Consider the following 7,848-nt stretch of genomic DNA (forward strand, 5'->3'; position numbering starts at 1 on the left):
ATTAAACATCAGTGCGGTCCCCTCGGTAAAATTGCTGCAGTGTTGACAAAGGGAGGGAAAATAGAGAGGATACCACAATAGATAAAATCGCATATTGAACACATTCATTTTCATCAAAAAAAAACAAACTGTATTCACACGAATCACAACACAGAGCCTGAAAGTATAAAAGCACACTGAAGAGAAGTTAAAGTCAATAAGAATTCAGTTTGGACACATAACATATGTGATTTTGCCAGAAAACATGTATTTCTTTCACTTCAGCTCTGTCAGACTGAGCTAAATTAATCTCTTAAGCAACAATGCAGCAGTCAAAAAGCACAAAATGTTTCATAACTCAACATAACAGCAATTTAATGAATTTGCTCAAATTTAACCGGCACCAAATCTGAAGTCATGATCTCAAGAGAAATGGTTTGATCTTTGGGCTTGATCAGGTTCACTTTCACAACAAATAGTTTACATCTCGGCCTACCAGAGCAGAGGATGGCAGGTGACTCTTGTTGTTTGCTTTACTGTCTCCTCTGTGGGACTCTCGGCGGAGCCGTGCAGGCGTGGAACAAGGACACTGAGTGACTAGATGACATGTGACAGAACGGTGAAGGAGCATAGCACGCCAACCAGTGACAGATACAAAGGCAGGAGGGCGAGACGATGGAGGGAAGCGAGGAGATGTGGCGACACCGAGGGAAAAAAGCCAGACACTGCCCAAAGGAACTGAGGAAAAACAAAGGACGGCGTTGTAGTTTGCTCATATTCTGTAGATTGAGACACATGTACAGGATTTTATTTCTAAGGAAGCGTGAGAACCAGAGGAAGTAAGAAAGTCAGCATGACCAGCATGCGGTGCATCACTGTGAAAAGAGATCAAGGCACGTGGGTCTCCAGGAGACCACATCCTCCCCTCTGGAACAAGACTGAGTTGAGAGAGGTGTCAAAATAAGATCCAGAGAGATTATAAGAGTGAGGCTGAGAAAGGGGGGGGGGGGGCAGGGGTCTAAAGGTGCAAATCTGATGGTGTACGTGTCACATAAACACTATCCTTGCCTTCCTGCCAGGTTGCAAGATCCAGTCAGAGCATGTGGAGTCACAGCCGCATCCAGGCCACTATGTACAGCCAAGAGGAGACGCAGCAGGAGGAGGCCTCGGTAATATGCACGATACAGTACACTGGGACCATCTTAACAACAAGGCTTGTTTACAAGGCCTCTCTAGGAGTATTGTCTCCGAGCGGAACCCCTCTGCGGTGGAGTGCACATGTGAGTTCGTGTAGATTCTACATTATGACAGGAAGACTTCTAAGAAAGTAGGAAGTGAGTAGATCGTGGGATTATTTGGGCTTTTGAAAACGACACCAATTGTACCAGATTACATTGCTACATTACACTGCTAATAAACTTTCCATATTTTGGTGATCTCTGGGACGAAGACAAAATGCATTCGTGCCAAAACAGAAGACAGTGATGAGATGAGGATAAAATACATGATGGCTTGGAAGGCAGATATTTGGATACACTTCACTCATAAAGCCAAAAAGGGAGTCAGCTGCACGCCGATTAAATAGATGGAAGAAAAAGCTTAAGAGGTGCCTTAAAGCGCACAGAAATGGAGGTTATTTGAGGGCCTTTCCAAGCTATTTTTAGTTCAGATGAGAGCTACCGTTTTGAACTCCCTCACTTCTGTTTTCACCACATGTTGGTCACCATTTTGTCGAGACGTGCCTCTGTCCTTCTTGCTCCGCAGCAAATGACTTTCTTGAAACCTTTTGTTGAAGCAAAATAAGCCACCGCCCTAATTTGGTTTGGACACTTGGGAGGGCCGGGTGCCTCTGAGGTCGGCTGAGGTTCCACTGCTTTGTGACATTAGCACAAAGATGAAACCGTAAACCGTGTTTATCCGTCGTCAGTGTGTTAGCGACAGTAGATTGCAGTCAACACAGTTTGGAGGAGCAGGCAGAAGTCGAAGCGAAGCGGAGAAATGTATTTTAGCCACCTGAAAAAGGCCCACCTAAAGAGTCAGCATCCACTTAAGTGTACGCTATATTCAGAATATTGTCACCGCTTTACATTGCAATCAGACAGCCCTTTCCACAGAGAACTGAAGCCACTTTAAAGCCACCAGACTCCACTGACACTTGTTTTATTCAACCTTTACCTCCATTAACATAACATTAGAAATCATAAAGGAAGTTTGCATGTAATAAACCTAATGGACCTAATACATCTTTGGATAAAACAGCACATCTGAAGCCAAATAGAGTAAAAAAAACAAGAGTGAAGAGAGAGATAATCAAAGTGACAGTTTGTGGTTTGTATGCTAATTTTGATTCATTATTAACTGGGAGTCAGTTTGTTCCCACTGACATTGAAACAAAGCTTTTAGCATCAAGTTTATTGTAACACTTGTATAAATCTACTACAATTTGGCAGCTGAGTAGCTGAAAAATCTCAAGGTGCTTTGCATCAATTCATTTCGCCCAATTTGACTTCAGCAATGCAAATGTGTTAAGAAGAGAATGTCCTGAAAGAATTCATTTTTGACAAGTTTCGTACAAGAAAGTCAGCAAGTGCACGCTTGAAAAAGACATGCCAGTCATTTTGATAAATCCTTTTCACCATAGACGGTGAACGCTGAGATAATACTGCCATTCTGGCCCCTAGTGCTGGAGACAATTAGAGTGAAAGCTGAAACGGAGAAAGGAAAGAAAAGAAAAGGCATTTAAGTCGTGACGTAAATGCAATAAGATGTGACAGAACCTCTAGCTGTCATACGTATTATTGAAACAATGATGTTTTTCTCTCTGCTTATAATTTCTTACACCAAAGGAATAAAATGTGAAAGCTCCTATACATTTCTGTGCTACTTTTTCTGTTTTATACAGTGTTAATTCAATGGTGTACCTAATCTCAGTGTTCAGAAATACTATATAATAATTAATCTATTTTACTGCTGGTATTTTATTCCACATTCTGCATATATTCTAAATGTAAACTTTGATTTTTTTTTCTTTCATTTATATATTTTTACTGGATATATTAAAGTTTCTATATATGAAACACCACTGAAATGTTAATCTGCATTAATCTGCATCCCCGTCTCCTCAGATTGGGACGGGCTGTGTTTATCTTACACTTTTCCTGTCAACTGATTTCAGAGTCGACAGAATCTAAAACTGGGCCAAAGGGAAATCTGCTGACTCCCAGTGACCCACTGACCAGTGGTTTGTTTGGACTGCTCCCAGGTCAGGTTCTAGAAACGCTTTGTAGCAGCGACCCTGAGCCAACACAGAAATACCTTAGCCGCCGAGTGGGCAAGAGATAAGATAAGATAAACTTTATTGATTTCCCGCTAAGGGAAATTGAAGTGCTGCAGACGTACATCAACAAATGCAGCATTGATAAAGGATTAAAAAAGAACTAGAGTACTACTAGTACAGTAACTATGAAGTGTGCTGCTGCGGTCAGTCCTCTTGTGCTTCTCTGCACCTACACGTCTGCAGTAAGTAACAGGTAGCAGCACACCAGACAATCCATTTTATCTGGCTGGGGTCGGGGTGTCGACCCTCTCCAATTAGGCAAAAATTGAGATTATCTCTGAAATGGGATTTAGCAGACAGACTGGGATTACAGAGTGGGGGGGGGGGAGAAAAAAAAACAGAGACTCTATCTCTACTCCTGTGTCCTTCCTCTGTGTGTGACATTGCCTGTACAGAATGTTTAGTGTCTTTATGGTTTATCCACAATAGTTATTGTTGCCTCCCTGAGAGCCTTTAAACCATCAACCAAGGCAACGTTCTTCATTTCTCTCCCTGTATTTATTATTCTGTCTGAATCTACGTGACGCTTTCACAATAGAGAATTGTGGTGATTTGAAATGTTTTAGTTTTCATTACAGTTGAAATGACGTGTTCTTAGATGAGGTGGATTGAAAGTAATTAACTCGCTGTCAGACAGCTTTACATCCAATTTCAGCCCTAGCTGTGCATCCAAAGTCCAGCAACTCATTGATTTACCAGCAATCCTTCTTAGCTGGTCAGATGTGTGTGTGTGTGTGTGTGTGTGTGTGTATAGTGGTATTTACTGAGGCTAAGGGGATGGCGGCAGGTCAAGTGGGAGTGGTCTGCTCACGTGTTAGGGATTGTGATGACAGGGCCCAGTATGTGGGCATTAAGCTGTTAGTATAGACTAAGCTGTGGGACATCAGTTTAATGTGTCCTCACAGCACCTCTCTGGATGGAGATGTGTGGACCAGGCTTACAGACAGAGAGAGAGAGAGGGAGAGAGAGAGGGAGAGAAAAGTAACCACACTTCTTTGATTTTAATAAAGACATTCAGTGGTAATCTGAATTTATGTCAGATTAGATTACATGAAACTTTAATCTGTATCATAAAGACAAAATGTACTATAAACAAGAACAGAACATGATAGATAGATAGATAGATGGATAGATAGATAGATAGATAGATAGATAGATAGATAGATAGATAGATAGATAGATAGATAGATAGATAGATGACTTAGTGAACATAGGAAATATAAACACATACATCTCTCTCTCTTTCTATGATAAAGATATATATCTATAATACATTATAATACACACACACGCACACACACTTACATGCATCGTCTGCTGCCCCCACGTGGTGTTTTAAGTTACTACAACTCAGCAACAACCGCACTTTCAATGTCCAAAGATACAGAAGTAGTAAGATAGTTCAGACCTTATTCCAACCTAGAGGTTGTTGGTAGAATATCGTCAACTTTTTAATAATAATAATACTTTTTAAATAAGGATTAAATAAGGATTAGCATATTTTCATCCAATATTCGGTCTATCTATTTGAATTATGGTATATTTAAGTATATTTGCTGCACTGACTGAGGCTAGAAGAGGTGCTCCAGTTTACGCTCCGTTTACTACCGAACCAGACGTGGAGAGGAGGGAACCATCCCGTGCTCTCATACTCTCCGGTTATCTGGCTGCTTTTTGTCTGTGAAGTAAACAGCTGTGTCTTTGTACGGCAGCTCAACAGAGGAGCATCACCACGTTCACAGCTCCTGTGGTGTGTAAGTACGAGACATTCACCACATAATCCACCTATAAGGGTCACAAAAGCTTTTTTCTATTTTAATCTTTATATTGTAACGACCTCCTACGGCGGTACCATCCGGTCCCATGGTGTAATGGTTAGCACTCTGGACTTTGAATCCAGCGATCCGAGTTCAAATCTCGGTGGGACCTCATCCTTTTCTTCTCCAGTGTGAAACATTTAATCATGAAAATACTGCCCAGTTCGGCGTGCAGACGTGGAGTTATACGGGAAAAGCATATAAACAGCAGCTGTGTGTCTAAACGCTGCACAGAATCATTGTTAGACTGCTCATTTTGTTTTCCTCTCATGAATTCTGGTTGAAGAGGGAATTTTCTTAAATGATGCCCAGTCAAAAAGACTTAGGGAGGTCTATATCTTAGTTTCTGGCCCTGCCTGACCTCTCTGGCCACAACCTGTGTCTGCAGTGCCCCTTAATAAGAGGAATAAAACAAGGTGGAGCTCATTTGACCTATTTGTTATGGTGAAAAGATTAAAAATCTATGTCAAAGTAACTCGCAAGACGCAAAAAGGACGATTCTTCCTCTTTAATAGTGGAGTAGAAGTATATAAAGCAGCAGTGGAAGATATTTATCAACTTTGGAAAACATACCATAGCACAGATTAAGTCAGGTTCCTCAGGTTTATGTTCAAACAAATTTATTTCCACACGTACATGGCAGTGCTAAAATATATATATGTATATACAATAATGTGCTTGAATTGAACTTTACTTTTGACGTTTTATTGGAATGTTTCTCAAATTTCTTCACAAATATGTCCATGACAGTGGCGTCTCTACTGGGCAGTCTCATCATACTCAGCTGTTTCCTTGCCACAATTGTGTTTTATGCATCAGTGCACCCTTCTGTATCCACACTGGAGCATTTGTATTCCCTGTACATTTCGCGTGGATGCATCCTGGAAGAATATCGAATACATTTGCCACAAGCTCTCTTTCAAACGTAAGACGTAAGACTCAGTATTGTGGTGGAAGCTGAAAAGGCGCTGCTACTGTAGCCTGCCAGTGTGTTTACAGCACGGTACACATGTGATGGAAAGACTATTAAATTATATCTCTGGGAAGTGGCGGTAAATTGTATTTGTGCATTTGAAAAAAACAAAAAACAAAGAGCATATTGTAACAATAGTACAAACCAGTAGAAATAGTTAAACAGCCAATTTTAACAGCCACAAACAATAATAATACAGAATATTTCCAAGCAATACAAACGCTACAATAGTAGAGACATGACAAATCTTTGAGTTTATAAGAGATAAAAAAAAAACCATTTATTCCTAACAATTTCTACATTAATTTGGCACAGTCTAGTTCTGTCTGCAAAAGCTATATTTGGCACATAAACATCTTAAAATGGAATTCTAAATGTGAATATCTGTCTCTCTTTGTTGACACCATAAATGTCCAGTGTATTAAAGCAGCAGTCGGCAGCGTTGAGAAGACAAGAGAGCAACTTCAGCTCCCTCCCCCTCCCCCTCCCCCTCCCCCTCCCCCTCCCCCTCCCCCTCCCTCTCTGCTGCGCTTCGGTTCCTGCAGAGGAGGCTGTACACATGCACACACAGGCTGAGCACAGCAACCGAAGAAGCCACCTATGCAGTGATAAACACAGAGGTACAAAATGGCCCGCTGGCCGTGGAGCTCTGCAGCTCCAGCCCGCTGCTCATGGCCTCCTCACTGATCTAGTGACAGGCTAATATCGCTGCTGCTTGTGACTGTGTTTTTTAAATTATGGACTTATTCCACATATTTGACAGAGAGAGAGAGACGAGCAGCATAGATAGTAATAACCCTTTTTTTGTCATTGCTGGTTGTTGTTTTTCAGATATTGTGTTTGCAAAGTTCCTCCTGGAGATACTGAGCTCCACTGAGTGAGAGCATGCGGTGGAGGTGTGCGTGAGCAATGGGCCACACTGCCGACCTCTACCTGCGTGTGACTGCTGCCTGGCTGAACTGGTGCCCACACTGACAGTGTAGCTGCTGCTGCAGAAAAAAACAGGAGAGACGTCGAATCTCTAGATGAGCCGCAGCCCAAGCATGCACGAAGAGCAGCCGAGCCGCGCTGCTCATGCAGCCTGAAATAAAAAGCAACAGGTTCAGGCTCTCTGATTGGTTGTTTTTGTCCAGGCACGGTAGATTCTGGCATTAGTAGCACAAAAGAACCAGATTTTTTCACAGATTAGCTGTCTCACGTACGACTACTACACATCACTTACACGTACTACTGTCAGGATATAGTGACGGTTTCAGCAAATGTAACAAAAAGCTATTTTTTACAAAAGTTTCCTACTGAACCTAAAGTCATAGAAAGAGAAGACTGTGGCGAATTAAATAAGTAACATTTCCGCCCCCCCCCCAGTGACAACAAAGTTGGAGGGATTATTTGCGAAAAGCCCATGTGCACACACTCCTCACATACACTTATTCACCCAACATAGTGCTTCTCAGTCTTGTGTGCCAAAAGCGCCCAACCCTGTGTTTTTAATGGCGTGAGTGAACAGAATGACTGAGATCCAGTAGGAGTGAAATTATTGCAGCACTCCACAGCTCCATTATCTCTGCACCACTAATTTTCCTGTACTCAAAGCTCTGCTCCCACATTCACTTAGGAGAGTTGTAACCCATCATGTTCAACATGTAATTTAGTTCCAGGAAATGAAATCAGTTTGAGGCTCAAAATGAGCTCAACTCTACTTTACAATACATGTTTAGCTGTCATGTGACCAGGTTTTACAC

General features: G+C 41.7%; 1 non-coding gene across 1 annotated transcript; it reads left to right on the forward strand.

The window, feature by feature from the left end:
- The first annotated feature begins 5,173 nt into the window (after positions 1 to 5,173).
- Positions 5,174 to 5,245, forward strand: trnaq-uug (transfer RNA glutamine (anticodon UUG)). The gene has a single exon. It is a non-coding gene; the product is annotated as a tRNA-Gln (tRNA).
- The last annotated feature ends 2,603 nt before the right edge of the window (positions 5,246 to 7,848 follow it).

This window comes from Pempheris klunzingeri, chromosome 11, assembly GCF_042242105.1.
Source record: "Pempheris klunzingeri isolate RE-2024b chromosome 11, fPemKlu1.hap1, whole genome shotgun sequence".
Lineage (NCBI taxonomy): Eukaryota > Metazoa > Chordata > Actinopteri > Acropomatiformes > Pempheridae > Pempheris > Pempheris klunzingeri.